We start from the raw sequence: 17,882 nt of genomic DNA, 5'->3' as shown, positions 1-17,882 counted from the left end.
CAACAAAATCATGAATGAAAGAGGAGAGATCACAACCAACACCAAAGAAATACAAACAATTATAAGAACATATTATGAGCAACTCTATGCCAGCAAATTAGAGAACCTGGAAGAAATGGGTGCATTCCTAGAGATGTATCAACTACCAAAATTGAACCAGGAAGAAATAGAAAACCTGAACAGACCTATAACCACTAAGGAAATTGAAACAGTCATCAAAAATCTCCCAAGAAACAAAAGCCCAGGGCCAGACGGCTTCCCGGGGGAATTCTATCAGACATTTCAAGAAGAATTAATACCTATTCTCCTGAAACTGTTCCAAAAAATAGAAATGGAAGGGAAACTTCCAAACTCATTTTATGAGGCCAGCATTACCTTGATCCCAAAACCAGACAAAGACCCCATCAAAAAAGAGAATTACAGACCAATATCCTTGATGAACATGGATGCAAAATTTCTCACCAAAATACTAGCCAATAGGGTCCAACAGTACATTAAAAGGATTATTCACCATGACCAAGTGGGATTTATTCCTGGGCTGCAAGGCTGGTTCAACATCCGCAAATCAATCAACGTGATACAATACATTAACAAAAGAAAGAACAAGAATCATATGATCCTCTCAATAGATGCAGAAAAAGCATTTGACAAAGTACAACATCCTTTCTTGATCAAAACTCTTCAGAGTATAGGGATAGAGGGTACATACCTCAATATCATAAAAGCCATCTATGAAAAACCTACAGCGAATATCATTCTCAATGGGGAAAGGCTGAGAGCTTTTCCCCTAAGGTCAGGAACGCGGCAGGGATGTCCACTCTCACCACTGCTATTCAACATAGTATTAGAAGTCCTAGCCACAGCAATCAGACAACAAAAAGAAATCAAAGGCATCCAAATCGGCAAAGAGGAAGTCAAACTCTCACTCTTTGCAGATGATATGATACTGTATGTGGAAAACCCAAAAGACTCCACCCCAAAACTGCTAGAACTCCTACAGGAATTCAGTAAAGTAGCAGGATATGAAATCAATACACAGAAATCAGTGGCATTCCTATACACCAACAACAAGACAGAAGAGAGACAAATCAAGGAGTCTATCCCATTTACAATTGCACCCAAAACCATTAGATACCTAGGAATAAATCTAACCAAAGAGGCAAAGGATCTGTACTCAGAAAACTATAAAATACTCATGAAAGAAATTGAAGAAGACACAAAGAAATGGAAAAACGTTCCATGCTCATGGATTGGGAGAATCAACATTGTGAAGATGTCAATGCTACCTAGAGCAATCTACACATTCAATGCAATCCCCATCAAAATACCATCCATTTTTTTCAAAGAAATGGAACAAATAATCCTAAAATTTGTATGGAACCAGAAGAGACCCAGAATAGCCAGAGGAATACTGAAAAAGAAAAGCAAAGCTGGCGGCATCACAATTCCGGACTTCCAGCTCTATTACAAAGCTGTCATCATCAAGACAGTATGGTACTGGCACAAAAACAGACACATAGATCAATGGAACAGAATAGAGAGCCCAGAAATGGACCCTCAACTCCATGGTCAACTCATCTTTGACAAAGCAGGAAAGAATGTCCAATGGAAAAAAGACGGTCTCTTCAACAAATGGTGTTGGGAAAATTGGACAGCCACATGCAGAAGAATGAAACTGGACCATTTCCTTACACCACACACAAAAATAGACTCCAAATGGTTGAAAGACCTAAACGTGAGACAGGAGTCCATCAAAATCCTAAAGGAGAACACAGGTAGCAACCTTTTCGACCTCAGCCGCAGCAACTTCTTCCTAGAAACATCGCCAAAGGCATGGGAAGCCAGGGCAAAAATGAACTATTGGGATTTCATCAAGATAAAAAGCTTTTGCACAGCAAAAGAAACAGTCCACAAAACCAAAAGACAACCAACAGAATGGGAGAAAATATTTCCAAATGACATATCAGATAAAGGGCTAGTATCCAAAATCTATAAAGAACTTATCAAACTCAACACCCAAAGAACAAATAATCCAATCACGAAATGGGCAGAAGACATGAACAGACATTTTTCCAAAGAAGCCATCCAAATGGCCAACAGGCACATGAAAAAGTGCTCAACATCGCTCGGCATCAGGGAAATCCAAATCAAAACCTCAATGAGATACCACCTCACACCCGTCAGAATGGCTAAAATTAACAAGTCAGGGAACGACAGATGTTGGCGGGGATGTGGAGAAAGGGGAACCCTCCTACACTGTTGGTGGGAATGCAAGCTGGTGCAACCACTCTGGAAAACCGTATGGAGGTTCCTCAAACAGTTGAAATTAGAGCTACCGTTCGATCCAGCAATTGCACTACTGGGTATTTACCACAAAGATACAAATGTAGGGACCCGAAGGGGTACGTGCACCCCAGTGTTTATAGCAGCAATGTCCACAATAGCCAAACTGTGGAAAGAGCCAAGATGCCCATTGACAGATGAATGGATAAAGAAGATGTGGTATATATACACAATGGAATATTATGGAGCCATCAAAAGGAATGAGATCTTGCCATTTGCAACGACGTGGATGGAACTGGAGGGTGTTATGCTGAGTGAAATAAGTCAATCAGAGAAAGACATGTATCACATGACCTCACTGATATGAGGAATTCTTAATCTCAGGAAACAAACTGAGGGTTACTGGAGTGGTTGGGGGTGGGAGGGATGGGGTGGCTGGGTGATAGACATTGAGGAGGGTATGTGCTACGGTGAGCGCTGTGAATTGTGCAAGACTGTTGAATCACAGATCTGTACTTCTGAAACAAATAACGCAACATATTTTAAGAAAAAAGAAAAGAAGATAAGAGGAGAGGAAGAAAAGGGGAGTATGTCAGAGGGGGAGATGAACCATGAGAGATGATGGACTCTGAAAAACAAACTGAGGGTTCTAGAGGGGAGGGGGGTAGGGGGATGGGTTAGCCTGGTGATGGGTATTGAGGAGGGCACATTCTGCATGGAGCACTGGGTGTTATGAACAAACAATGAATCATGGAACACTGCACCAAAAACTAATGATGTAATATATGGTGATTAACATAACAATAAAAAAATAAAAAAAAAGATAGTAGGAAGGGAAAAATGAAGGGGGGAAATCAGAGGGGGAGATGAACCATGATAGACTATGGACTCTGAGAAACAAACTGAGGGTTTTAGAGGAGAGGGTGTTGGAGGGATGTGTTAGCCTGGTGATGGATATTAAGGAGGGCATGTACTGCATGGAGTACTGGGTGTTATAAGCAAACAATGAATCATGGAACACTACATCAAAAACCAATGATGTACTATATGGTGACTAACAAAATAAAATTATAAAGAAAAAAAAAAGATGAACTACCAGTATACACAAAACAGATTCAGGAAGCCACAATAAATAGAAAGCAGGCTATAAGATCACAAATAAAATTAATAAAACAATTCAAAAGCAACCAATACAATTTAGGAAAAAAAATTCTAGTAAAGAGAAAAAACAAAAGCCAGACTCAATGATGAAGCAAAATGAACAAAATAATTAACAAACTTAACTGGGCAGAAAGGCATCAAATAAGGCCCCACAAGACAATGAAAAATGAACTTCTGAGAAGAAATATTTGAAACTCCTGGCACAAACAAGTGGAACCTGGGAAGCAGTCCCCAAAGAAGAAAAGGAGACAACTACATGCATTACAAACTGCTTAATTCTTAAGCATCACCATAAATTACTCAGTAGATTAGGGAATCAATCATTCTTGAATCAATTCTTAAATGAACAGAATGCAGCCTCTGATAGAATTCCACACACACACATAAAAAGGAGCAGTTATTTTTCAAGCATTCTAAGATTAATGGCCATGTTTCGAAATACATTATGATGTGTAGCTACTATTTTTAAATAACCAGTTTTATTTTATTCTCTCTCCTCAGGCAGTATATTTCTTCTCCGGTCTTTCCTCTCCCAGTTAAAAGCGACAAATCAGAAACCTGGAGTCCTCCTTAATTGTCCTCTCTTGTCCTCCAGAGCCAACCAGTTATCAAAATCTGTCAGTTCTCCCTCTGAAAGGACCGTCTCCTCTGCTCCCATTGCGAGTTTAAGATTTCATTCTCTCTCACCTGCCTGACAGAAACAATTACTTCAGTACCGTGTGGGACCTCATCCCTCTCCAATCCATACTTGAGCACTCATTTTCTAAAATACAGATTAAACTTGTCATTGTTCCTTTAAAAGTCTTCAAAGATCAAAACCTAACTGTATCCCTAATAAACACGCCACACTGTTTTCTGCATCTGGACTTTCCCCCCACTTCTCTACTTGGGAGATTCCTATTTATTCACCATGGTCCAGGATAAATATTACTTCATAATAGCTTTCTGGCAACATCCCTAAGCGGAGCATGATCTCTACCTCCCACTTCTATACCTGCTCCACAGTGTCAGAGCTCAATGCTACTAATCTAGTCAGTATTCGTGGAGCTTGGCACACAGCAAGCACTCAAAAAAAGAAAAAGAAAAAAAAAAACAGGAAAAAAAAAGTTTGTCTTTTTACCAAACTCAGAAACAGTTATGCAATGTGAGAAAATCACACATATTAAGAAGTCAATGTTTAAATGCAAACTTTCATCAAAACAATTTTGACATGTAAATGGATACTTAGATACAGAATCCACTATAATTAGATATCAATTATTCATGTTAAGTAAGGAATAATTAAAAACAGTTCATCTAAAACTGCAGACAGAGAAGTCATTTATATATTGATTTTGGAATTTTGTTCCACACAGATTTACTATTTCAATACTTAGGTTAATATTAAAAATGTGCTTACTATCATTTAATGAGTACAGAGTTTCAGTTTCAGTTTTGCAAGATGAAAAAAGTTCTGCAGATGGATGGTGGAAATGGTTGCACAACTATGTGAATGTACTCAATGCTACTGAACTGTACACTTAAAAATGGTTAAAATGGTAAATTTCAAGTTTATGTCTTTTACCACAATTTTTTAAAAGACTTTATTTATTTATTTGAGAGAGAAAGAGAGCAAGAGAGGGAGCATGAGTGGGAGGGGCAGAGGGAGAGGGAGAAGTAGACTCCCAGCTGAACAGGAGCCCCGAAGTGAAGCAGGGCTCGATCCCGGGACCCCGGGGTCATGACCTGAGCCAAAGGCAGACACTTAACCTACTGAGCCACCCAGGTGCCCCTTTTACCACAATTTAAAAAATTCAATTAATAAAAAAATGGACTTGCATTTCTGGGATGTCAGGAGGCTCAGAGGTTGCCGTACCGATTCCATTTCAGATTCAACTAACACCTATCATTACCATATACCAGACCCAGCACCAGGCATTTTCATATAGATCATCTCAGGTATTACCAATATCTATTTGCAGGTGAAGAGTAAGAATCTGGGGCCCAGAAAGTTTAACAGTGCCATGGAGGGGAAGGCTTGGTCAGGCAACAGTAATGAAAGATATGCAATAATAGTTCACAAATAAAAAACTGAATTGAATTAATGTCTGAATCCTGTTTCTACAGACTTATTAATTCAACAAACATTTATTATCTGCTATTTGTCAGGCACTGAAGATAGATCACTAAACAGATAAAAACTCCTGCTTCTCATGACACTGACATTCTAAACCAAAGGTTCCACAAAATGTGATCTTTTGACTGGAGGCACTTGAAATAGCGCTCACTGCAGGGAAGCAGATGTCAGAATGAGACTTCATGGCAGGGAGAGCTATCCTGCAGAGGATGGGTTAGTCATTCCCTAAAGAGTACAACCAGAAAGGCTGGATGACCACTTATCGACAAAGATGCTGAAGCTTTTCAAAGCTGAGAAGGAATTTATGCGTTGGAAAGGGATCAATTACATAAACTTCTAAGATCCTCTTCAACCTTGGAGTTTTATTTCCCAAGCAACAAACAATATTATGAGACAGCAATGCATCCATATCTTGTGTGTTTGTGTGTGTTTGAGCACATGCACACATCCCAACTATGAACTATTTAGCAGTTTAAATTATGTCTTATTCTCCTTTATATCTCATGTGTCTAAGTCCATGAAATGAATGAATGAATGCAACGTCACAGGCTTAAAAGACAGTGGACTGCTTCCTATTAAATCTTGTTCAATTTGACATTTAAATTCTATTTCTAATTTTCTATTTTCTTTTTTTAAGATTTTATTTATTTATTAGAGAGACAGAGAGAGAGAGCACAAGCAGGGGAGAGGGAGAAGCAGGCTCCCCAGGGAGCCCGACAATGCAGGGCTTGATCCCAGGACCCCGGGATCATGACCTGAGCCAAAGGTAGATGCTTAACTGACTGAGCCACCCAGGTGCCCCTCCAATTTGCTATTTTCAAAATAACCCTCTAAAGCCTTTCCTATTTCCAGACTGAAATTATATTCATTCACTCTTTAAACAAAAATTCTTTAACTACACATAGGTTCCAGCCCTGTGCCAGGTAATGGGGGATTCAAAAAATAACAAGGTACTCTCCCTTCAGTATAGAAGAGGGAGAAAGATACCTAGGTAAGTGTGATAAAGTATTATAGGTACTACATTAAAAGTACACATGGGATCAGAAGGTAGAGGAGAGGGGAGGAGCCAGTTCTATCTGGGGAGAGGGTAGGAGGAGAAATTAAGACCATGGAAAAGGAACTGAGTCTTGGGGATGGAGTAATAAGAAAAGTATATCACAGAGAGGGAATAATGTAAAGAAAGAAATGGTGCTATGAAGCATTATGTTAGACTTGCTCTGTCCAGTATGGTAGCCACTAACCATATGCAGCACCTGAAATGTGGCTAGTATGACTAAGGAAGTAAATATTTAATTTTGTTTTAATTTTTTATTAATTTAAATTCATAACTGACATTCAATACGGTTATGGGGAAAACCTTTTATTAGTTTCATAGGTAGAATTTAGTGATTCATCAGTTAACACCCAGTGCTCATTACATTGTGTGCCCTTCTTAATGCCCATCACCCAGTTACCTCATCCCCCTATCTTGTTTGGAATAAAACTGGGTATGAGAATCTACTTTTTCAATTGAAAATTGTTGAAATCTAAATGCAGATCAAGTATTTCTGACAAAACTTGGTGTCCAAATTGAGATGTGCTATAACTGTAAAACATACACCAGATTCTGAAGACTGAGGAGGGAAAAAAGGAATGCAGAATAGCTCATTATGTATTTTTATATTGGTTATGTGTCAAAATAGTATTTTAGATACACTAAGTTAAATAAAATAATTATTAAAATTAATTCCTCTGTTTCTTCTTTACCTTTTTTAATGTGGCTCCTAGAAACTTTAAAATCTCATATGCGACTTGCATTCTGTTTCTGTTGGACAGTGCCATGCTGGGCAACTGTAGTTCAGTGTGCAGGAGGCATGTTAGGGGGTATTCTCAGAGAAGTAAAATGTGGCTAACGTCAGTGGCTGTATTTTTCACTATAATAGAGGAAGTAGATCTACAATGAGCAAAAAGAAGCCAATGGGCCGAGAAGTAGAGGTGAGGGACAGAGGAGAGAATATACTAATTGGCCTATGGGACCTTGGCTCTGAAGGCTCATTACACTCTTGCTTTTCACATGGCTTAGTTGTTCAACCTCCCTAGTAGTTAAAGGAATCCTAACTATTTAGATGTAGAGATAGAAGAAAAGGCTTTAAGAGAAACTCTCATGATTTTAGTGTCAAGTGAAGAGCAAGCTTAACTTAATCTCAGATAAGACAAATCATCCCACCTCAGAAAATCCCAAGCAAAGGATAAAAAAAAGAGATAAGACATAATAAACCACAAAACCTATGCTTAAAATAGAGATTTTATATTTAAAGATTCTTGATAAGGTTCTTAGTTTCTACAAAGCTAAAATTTTCTTTAGAATCTAAACTCTGAAACTTAAGAGATGTTTTATTAAGTTCAACTCACAATATTAAAACTAACACTATAAAAATGGCAAGAATACATACCTTCCTGAAATGGCTATAAGTTTTAGTGACATTTAAATAATATTTAAATGCTAGACGAAATGTCTAACAGGGTGCCTAATGTAGAGAACAAATTCCTTAAATAATTCATTAAATTCATTAAAATAATAATAATTTTTCTTTCTTAACAATAATCTCAAGTGTGGCTGAACTGTTACAGAAATATCTTTAGGAATTTAAAAAGTAAAACTTCCAATTCCTTCCACGGCCTGAAAAACTGATGACAAAAATGACAAAAAAGACATCATGGCTAAAAGAAATGGATAATGAATGATATAATTAGTAATGAGGAATTCCTTAGAGTCAGTCCTTGCTAAATCTCTTAATCCCTCTTACCTTCAGAAAAGGGTAAAAAGATACTTACCACTAGGCTGCATAGTCAATGGACTTAAAACTGGTCAAGGAATTAAGACGTTTGGGATTTATCCCTGGGTCCACCAATACCTTACTCTGACCTCTGACAAGTCAGTTTCTCTGTATGTTAATTTCTCCATCTGTAAAATGGGGGTGGGAGGAAGGAGGACACATATTACCCCTTAAAGTACTGAGACTTAAGTATTTACAATCTGGCTACATTATTTTAAAAGTAGGACATTTAGATAAATCTTTTTTGCTTATTAGAATATCCCAGGGTTGGGTAGTACCTTATAACAAGTACCACAGGTTTAATTTAACTAAGCCCCAGTATTCACAGAAATCAAGAATACAGGTATTTGCTACATTTGGTCCCAGGCAAATACTGCATATATATATAATTTCCAACTAACCAGGTTAAACCAAAAACTCAAAAGATACTAAAAATCCATTAACACGGTGTTAAGGACTGAATGTGCTCTCCCACAATTCCTATGTTAAAATCCTAACTCCCAATGAGACTGTATTTGGAGATAGGACATTCAAGGAGGTAACTAAGGTTAAATGAGGTCATAAGGGTGGGGCCCTAATTTGTCCTCATAAGATGGGAAAGAGACATCAGAGATCTCTCCCCCTCCCTCTCTCTCCACAAACACATACAGAGAAAAAGGCCAGGTGAGGACATGGCCAAAGAAGTGCTTGTCTATAAGCTGAGAAGAGGCCTGACCAGAAACAAACCCTGCTAGCATCTTGACCTTGGACATCCAGACTAGAAACATGAGAAAATTAATTTCTGTTGGTTAAGCCACCCAGCCAGTCATATTTTTTTATGAAAGTCTGAGCAGACTGGGGTGCCTGGGTGGCTCAGTCATTAAGCGTCTGCCTTCGGCTCAGGTCATGATCCCGGGGTCCTGGGATCGAGCCCCACATCGGGCTCCTGCTCAGCGGGGAGCCTGCTTCTCCCTCTCCCACTCCCCCTGTTTGTGTTCCCTCTATTACTGTCTCTCTCTGTCAAATAAATAAAAAAAAAATCTTTAAAAAAAAAAGAAAGTCTGAGCAGACTAACACACATGTTCATAGGACAAATGAGGCTGTAATTCTTTTAGAGCACCTGCCTCATGCAACACTCTCCAGTTTCCAAGTTGCCCTAAAGAATCTTCACTCTTTCTTTTACCATAGTCTGACTGGTAGTAAAATAAAGCAAAACAAAATAAAAACAAAACAAATACCATGTTGGAAGTTAAAATTCTATATTCTATCCTGTTTTGAGTGTCAACTGTATTTTCCCTTAAAGAGTTTAGGCAACTAACTTAACTGCACCGAGCCTCAGTTTTCTTATCAGTAAAATAGGGATGATAATCCCAATGCTACTTGCATTACTAGGTTGTTGGGAAGAACAAATGAAAAAAATGCCTTTAAAAGCACGTAATATAGTTAATAGGGATTATTAAGGAAAAATTTGCTTTTTGCTACCTTTCTCAGAGGGAAAAGTAAGATCCTGAAATCATACAATGTATTTATAAAGAGGACAGAGGACATTAGAGCCTCCTATTACTAGTTGGCCCCTAAGGATTCAAATGCTCAGTTTTTGAGTAATGACTCTAAGAAATATCTGCTAGAATTACTTCTACTTTGCCTCTTCTCCCTCTGGCTTCCTCTTACTGCAGACTGGACCTTTAGAAAATTCTCATAATGCAATCTTCTTGGGGGAAGTAGAAGTGCCTATATTTATTCCAAAAGACTGTAATGACACTAAGAAGCTGGAATAAGAAGAGTAACCTGAAACCTCAAAATGCATGTCTGGAGCCCTGAAACATTAAGAGAAAAATCTGTGGAACATCCTAGAAAATACAGCCTCTTTGATTTCTGAGAAAAGAGCACAAGAGCACAGACCAGTGCTGTCCTGTAGAACTTTCTTTGATGTCAGAGATGTTCTGTATTATCTAATGCGCAGTCATTAGCCACATGTGGCTCTTTAGCACTTCAAATGTGTGACTAAGAGTTCCATTTTTGTTTGTATTCAATTTTTATTAAATTTAAATACACACATGTGGCTGGCGGTGACTGTATTGGATAGTGCAAGATCTAGAGGATGTAAAGATTCTGGTATTTCTGGAAACCCTTGAGAGAAAAATCACATGTAGCAGAAAAATTTACAAGGCTATAGAAGCATCCTTTCAACACGTGGCAAAACAATCATAATAGGCCATCATCCCCTGAAGCAAGGAAAAGTAGAAGAAATTCTTCATATATTAAGAAAACAATTTAGTTATAAATTATCATTTATATCTTAATAATTATTAACATTATATAGCTATTATTGTTTACTACGTACCAGATATTGTGCTAATTATTTCAATAAAACCATCTTGTTAAATCTTCACCAGTGTGATACCACTTAGTATGCTATCATTACCCCTTTTTACCTAATGAGGAAATAATACCCAGAGAGGTTGAATAACTTTCTAAAAGGTTATAGTCACTAGAATAGCCAGTATCTGAAACTATGCTCTTAACTACACTGCTTCTCTCCAAAAAAAAACCACAACAAAAAACAAAAACACTAAGAAAGAAACCTCATAAATGCTTCTAACATAAAGTAGCCCAACTTAGATATTCTACCCACTTTACTACAGTAAAAACTGAAGCACTGATGCTTATTAGCTTGATCTGGACACTGAATTAATATTAAGCATAGTCTGGGATTTAATGAGGCAAAACTAGATTAAATGGAGGATGTCCAAAGGTACCAAGTTTTAAATATTCATAGAGCTTGGAAAACACAAAAGAAGCGAGCAGGCTTCCATGCACATGTCAGTGAGAGAGGGAGAGAGGGTAGAGCGGAAGGGAAGAAGTGACAGAGGAGAAGGGATGTTTTTCTCAGAAAACAGAAAAAAGACACATCAAATGTACTTCCGAACACCCATTAAGACAGAACTCTTTAAATGTTAGAGAACAGTTGTGATTTTAATAAACCATAATCCTATGCCGATAAGCATAGAGCTCAAAAAGGAAAAGCTGGGAGCAGAACACCTACCCCACTGCGGCCATGGAGGACAAGCTACAGAGGAGGCAGGAGACAGACAAGTGACTAGTCTGGGATGTACCACTGATTAGCCTTTTAGCTGATTAGTGCCTTTTAGCTGATTCTCTGCCTCCAGCTCTCCTTCATTTACTTTTTCAGAGAGAAGTGTGATGAGATGGTAATATTCCTCTGGGATGATCTGCCAGAAGACGGGGAAGGGGAAGCAAGCTAGGCAATCCCTTTCTCGTGGAGAGCAATAAATCCTGTCTTGTGCATGCAGCAGATGTGAACAAAGATGGAACAGATCTCTCCTTGGCAATCATCCCTGCCCCCACTCCCTCTGTAGCAATTATACATCTCTGCATGTGCACACAGAGAGAAGAACCCCAGAGAACATCAGTATTTCCTTTAACAAGCAAAGCAGTTAGCAATGAATGGCTAATGAAAATGCAGAGAGGCCATAACTCCCTTTGTCTTGCAGGCAGTCCTAGCAGACTTCAACTATGTATAATGCGTACCCTTCCCAGAGGCTTACAGAAGTGTGATCCAGAGCATAAGAGAGGCTAATGCTTTCTACAAATTTTCTGGCTCATGTTTCCTGAACAGGGAAGAAGTTTTGTGGACCAGTGGTACCACATCATACTTCTTGGCAGACACAGATGGATCTGATGTCATGAACTAAGTAATGCACAACCACCACCACCATCATTCCCATCAGTATCCAGAAAAAAGGAGATAACAGTATTGGATGATCTATTCTGCCAGTCAGAACACTTTGGAGGTGGAGTTTTATGTTCAAATCTAGACCCTATACTCTGAATGAGATCTAGGCACACAATCCTATTCAAAAGAAAGCAACAAAGAGAGTAAAGGTGTAAGAAACTGTGGAGGTTTAACCAGGAGAAGACTCAGGGGAAACAGGAGAGCTGTTTGCAAATACCTGGTGTGTTCTGTAGAGGAGAGATGAGATTTGCTCTACTTTGTTCAATAGTACCCCAAGGGACAGAACTAGAACTAGTGGGTGGAAGCTATAGGTAGACAGGCTTCAGCTCATTACTAGGAAGAACTTTCTGGCAGTCAGAGGTATCTGGGGAGGAAAGGTATGAATGTGCCATCATGGAGGGTATGGAAGCAGAAGTACGATAACTTCTTGATGGAAGTATTAAATCATGAAAAGGAAGAGGGAGGCTGCACTAGGTATCCTTCAAAGGCCTTTCCAAATCTGAGATCCTATAATTTTATGGGGTATGGATCTCCTGATTTCATCATTTCAACACTGTACAACTTTAGGTTTGCAGCATGGACATTATATATTTCTACAGTACCAACTTCTCCTCTGAAGGCTCACAGAAGTGTGATGTGGGGGCAGAAGAAATAATAGCATCATCATCTTCTTCTTCTTTCCCTTTTGCTTCTGCATCTACTGTGTACTGACACCATGGCAGGCACTTTACAGACCTTCTCTCTAATCTTTGAGAGTCAAGTTCCAGTTAGGCTACTGTGAGAATGAGCCAGGAACACACCATCTTTGGTTTTACTTTCCTCATTTGTAAAATAAAGGGGCTGAACTTCATTCATGATCTGTAAGATCCCTTTTAAGTTCTATCATATTGTGAGTCTATAGGCAGTGGCATCAAGGCACCAGCCCAATTACTTCCTCTGTATCTGTTACAACTTAAAACCAGGCAGATAACCTGAAATATCTTCTTTCTTTGAAATAATGAACAATGTGTGCTTTTATTTTACACAAAATTTAGTGTAAATGGAATTTTTAATAAAAATTGAAGTCTATTTTGAGCACACCAAGATGGTTAGTTTAACTTTTAAAGAAACCTTTATTAAAATAAGCTAAATGTTTTACTGCAAAATAACTTGTTGTATAAATCTGGATTTTATACATTGGATTTTCTCTTATATTATTTTGTTGTCCACTCAAGTTATCCATGCCAGTCACATTGGTGTCTTTTCCTTTGTGCTTGGTAATCGGTCAGATGGTATAACACAGAACTACAGGTTTGGAAGGAACAGTAAAAGCCATTTAGTTCAATGTCTCCTCCTTCCCTGCCTCCAATTCCACCAACCCCAGCCAGTGTCTGAATCTTCTTTCTAGCACCCCTACCGAGTCTCTTCTTATACCTCCACTGATGAAGATCCTGCATCATCCCAGGAAGTTCCTTCCATTCGTGGCTGTGGAACTTGGCCTTAGGAAAATGACTCTCAGTATTTTTTCTATCTCAATAACCACAAGGGAATCCCAGCATACTTCCATTAGTAACAGTAGTTTCATCTACAATTGAACTTTTAAAAGAGGTCTCTCAAGGCAGCAAGATACTAATGGGAGGGAAACTTTCCCTTTTCATTCGGTATACTTCTGTTGCTAAATTTTTCACAGTGCATATACATAATTTTAACACATACATACATTAAAAAGAAAGTGGTCCAAGGGAGTAAATGTTTCCCAGCAGTGGGAGGGAGTTAGACAGGAACAAGGCCCCTTAGGGAAACAAAACAGAAAGGGAGAGAATGGCATGTGTGTGATGTGACACCTCCACTAACTCTAATATATGGTGGCGGGGGGTGTTGAACGTCATCTACCCCCTTGAAAATCACTGCTCATCTCTATCTCAATAGAGTATGTCCACTCTTTAGGCATTTTGGGGCAGCTTTCATGTGTGTAGGGAAAGTGAACTGCTTTCTGGGCTTATCAAAGTGAAACTCAATGACTAACTATATAACACGTCTCACTGTATAATGTATCTGCTTCCTGTTCCCTCGCATTCACCTAATCCATAGTATAGTATTCTGATTGGACACTCTGCCTTCCAACATTACACCTCTATGGTCTGTTTGTTTTCTCTTTACCATAATGGGTTAGCACACTTCCTAACTATTGAGCCTAATTAACTGAGTCCAAGCTCAAGGGTATTTTTACCAAATTTCCCTAGATTTCCCTCCTTTATTATGAAGATCCTGCAGCAATACTGCCAAGGGTTCAGATCTGGTTCTATCACTTACTAGTTGTATAACCTTGGCCAAGTAACGTAACCCCCCGTGCCTTGGTTTTCTCATCTGCAAAATAAAGACAATAACAGCAATTAGCTCATTTAGGTGCTAGGAGAATTAAACAGGATACATAGAAAGCACTTAGACCAGTACCTGGCCATTGTAGACAATCACTGTTTATGTGCACTGTTGCTTCCTTCGTCTGTCATTATCATCCTCATGCCCTGCTATTAATTAGGAAACTGTTTTACTACAGACCCAAAGCGTTTACTTGGTAATTTCTTTCTATTGAATTTCTATGTTTCCTCTTTATCAATCCAAAGCATTCTTGACACTTCAACATAGCTCTCTCTGACAAACCCAATTAAAGTGCAACTTTCTCACTTAGCATACCTACTACTTCAGCCTGTTTTCATTACATTATGATACACACTCAGGCTTCACCAATTCACCTTCGTTTTCTTTCATACCTCTATTCAAAACCCATCTCCTCAAGCAGGGTTTGGAAAACTTCTGTAAAGAGCCAGAGAGTAAATAATTTCAGTTTTATGGGACATGTAGTTTCTCAACTCCACCACTGTAGCATGAAAGCAGCCATAGGTAACACATTAACAACAAACATGGCTGTGTTCCAAAAAAACCTTTATTTATACAACAGGCAGCCAAAAGGATTTGACTTATGAGCCACAGTTTGTTAAACCCTGATCTAGAGGAATTCTTCCCTAAATAATTCTGCTTGGCTCTGATCATCCCTCTGTTCTACTTCAAGCATGTACCATATTTATTTACAAGCTTCTAAGTATTTGTATATGGTCAGTCTTCCACTAAGATTGGTGTACATAACCTTTAAGGAGAGCTAGTCTTTAATTCTTTAAACAAAATGTATCTAAGCCTAGGAGTAATGAGGGCCATTAAGGACACAAAGACAAAGTCCTAGCCTATGCTCACAAAGAACTCACAGATTAGTAGGATAGATAGCAATTCAAATACACAAACATAACATAATGTGATTTTTGCTCTCATAGAGATTTGCTATACAAAGTGCTCTGGGAAAACAGAAAGGAATGATTAACTTTGCTTGGGGAAGTGAGGAAAGCTTCACAGAGATGAAGTTGAGCTAGGATTGTTAGAAGAAAGATGAATAGGCATTTTAGGCAAAGGGAATATAGTACAAAGGTACTAAGGCATGAAAATGGACAGTGTGTTTGGACAACAGCCAACAGTTTATTATAGATAGAAAAGGGTAGGGTAAGCTACAGAGATAAAGGGAGATGAGAATAGAAAAGCAGGTAGGCAGCAAACGAAGAGCCTCATGTGCCATACTAAGACAAAGGTATATTACATACTGAGGCTTCTGGTGTCATCTCAAAGAGTGTTTGACACTCAATATCAAGATCTGACTTATTAATGATATTTTACATCCATAAAGGGATTTTAAGTTTTTTCACAGACTTTTACATACATTATTTCCAATGTTCATACAGCTGCCATATTTAATACTTACATGCCTTCTAAATTCTGATACTGATCATCAACTTGTGATGCAGTGAGAAGAAAAAGATTTAAAGGCAAAGAATCTAGAACTAAACCGTACAGCACATAGTAACATGATTTTGAATAAGTCTCTTAACCCCTCATTGTTTCCATAAAACAGTAATAGCAACTGTACCTACTTCACAAGATTACTGTAAAGACTATGTAAGACAATTATGTGAAGAGTACTTTGCAAACTATAAAGAGCTGTATAAACGACACGCAGGATTTCTTAAAATTGCAGGATTAAGTTGGCAGGAAAGGGTGAGATTCTTTTATTCGCTCTAATCGCTTTTTGTGACACATACATTCATATACAACCTAATAGAGGAAAACTCTCTATTTCTATTACATGTAAATACAGGTTCTGACCTTTTCGAGGATCCGATTTTTGCATGGTACCATCAGCTATATCCCATAGGAAAGCGTTCCTCCTTAGCAAGATGGAGAAATCTGGAAGCAAAAGACAGAAAAAAATTAGAAATGTGAACTACTGTAGATCAAAGAAGACACACAGTGAAATTAGGTTTTTATCAAAGGAAACCAACAGGCTGGACATACAGACAGGGCTTCCCAAAGGCAGCAAATTAGATAGATTTTCAATTTCCAGGATCCTTCCCCCTCAGCTTTGTGGGTTCAGAACACTGATTCTGTTAAAAATAGAATATATTCTTGAGGGCAGTTCTACAGATCGTTAAACAACGATGGGTAAATAAGAATGTTAACTTATTAATTTATTGTGAGAAATATAACAGCCACATGAAGTAAAATATTATATGCTGAAAACTACAAAACACTGCTGAAAGAAATTAAAAAAAACATAAATGGAAAAGACATTCTGTATTCATGAATTAGAAGACTAACATTGTTAAGATGACAATACTAACCAAGGTGATTTACAGACTCAATGCAATCTCTCTCAAAATCCCAATGATGTCTTTTGCAGAAATATAAAAAGTCATCCTAAAATTCATGTGGAATTTCAAAGGACCCCAAATAGCTTCGACAATCTTGAAAATGAAGAATAAAGTTGGAAGAGTCACACTTCCTGATTTCAAAACTTACTACAAAGCTTGAGTAATCAGAACAGTGTGGTACTGGCATAAGGACAGACACACAGATCAATGGAACAGAGTTGAGGGCCCAGAAACAAACCCTAATATATACGGTCAAATGATTTTCAAGTAAGGTGCCAAGACCATACATGGGAAAAGGATATTCTTTTCAACAAGTGATGTTGGGAAAACTGGATACCCATATGCAAAAGAATGAAGTTGAACTTTTACCTTATACTGTATACAAAAATTAACTCAAAATGCGCCAAAGACCTAAACACAAGAGCTAAGATTATAAAACTCTTACAAGAAAACACAGGGGAAAATCTTCATGACATTGGATTTGACAATGATGCTCGCATATAACATCTAAACCACAGGCAATGAAAGAAAAACAATGAAAGATTAGATTAGATTTCATCAAAATGAAAAACATTTGTCCATCAGAGGACACTATCTGAGTGTAAAAGACAACCTATACAGAATAGGAGAATATACTGGCAAATTATATATCCAATAAGGGATTAATATCTAGAATATATAAAGAACTCCTACAATTCAACAACAAAAGACCCTCAAACAACCCAATTAAAAACGGGCAAGGGACTTGAATAGACATTTCTGTTTATATATACAGATAGCCAATAAGCACACGAAAAGATACTCAGCATCATTAATCAATAACAGAAATGCAAATCAACATCAGAATGAGATACCACTTCACACTCAGTCAAATGTCTATCATTAAAAAAAAGAAAAGAAAACAAAAATAACAAGTGTTGCCAGAGTGTGGAGAAATTAGATTCCTTTCGAATAGCTACTAGGAATGAAAAGTGATGCAGCTGCTGTGGAAAATCTCAAAAAGATAAACGTAAAATTACCATATGATCCAGCATTCTACT

General features: G+C 38.0%; 1 long non-coding RNA gene across 7 annotated transcripts in view; it reads right to left on the bottom strand.

The window, feature by feature from the left end:
• Positions 1 to 3,372: 3,372 nt before the first annotated feature.
• LOC112812008 (uncharacterized) overlaps positions 3,373 to 17,882 on the bottom strand; it is a 54,466-nt gene continuing 39,956 nt past the window's right edge. Inside the window, exons 2-6 of one of the 7 annotated variants that reach the window (XR_012381269.1) lie at positions 16,298 to 16,378; positions 14,546 to 14,616; positions 14,405 to 14,458; positions 7,307 to 8,504; positions 3,373 to 4,135 (exon numbers count right to left, since the gene is read on the bottom strand). This is a non-coding gene — a long non-coding RNA (uncharacterized lncRNA). Of the gene's footprint in view, positions 4,136 to 7,306; positions 8,505 to 14,404; positions 14,459 to 14,545; positions 14,620 to 16,297; positions 16,379 to 17,882 lie in introns of all 7 variants that reach the window. The other 6 variants (XR_012381268.1, XR_003205190.2, XR_012381265.1 and 3 more) reach the window with 6 other exon arrangements.

This window comes from Callorhinus ursinus, unplaced genomic scaffold (genome assembly GCF_003265705.2).
Source record: "Callorhinus ursinus isolate GAN/ISIS: 27379988/994484 unplaced genomic scaffold, GSC_fseal_2.0 scaffold18, whole genome shotgun sequence".
In the NCBI taxonomy this organism is placed as follows: domain Eukaryota; kingdom Metazoa; phylum Chordata; class Mammalia; order Carnivora; family Otariidae; genus Callorhinus; species Callorhinus ursinus.
Note: the sequence above shows the minus strand (reverse complement) of the source record. Positions and strands in the feature narration are given on the sequence as shown.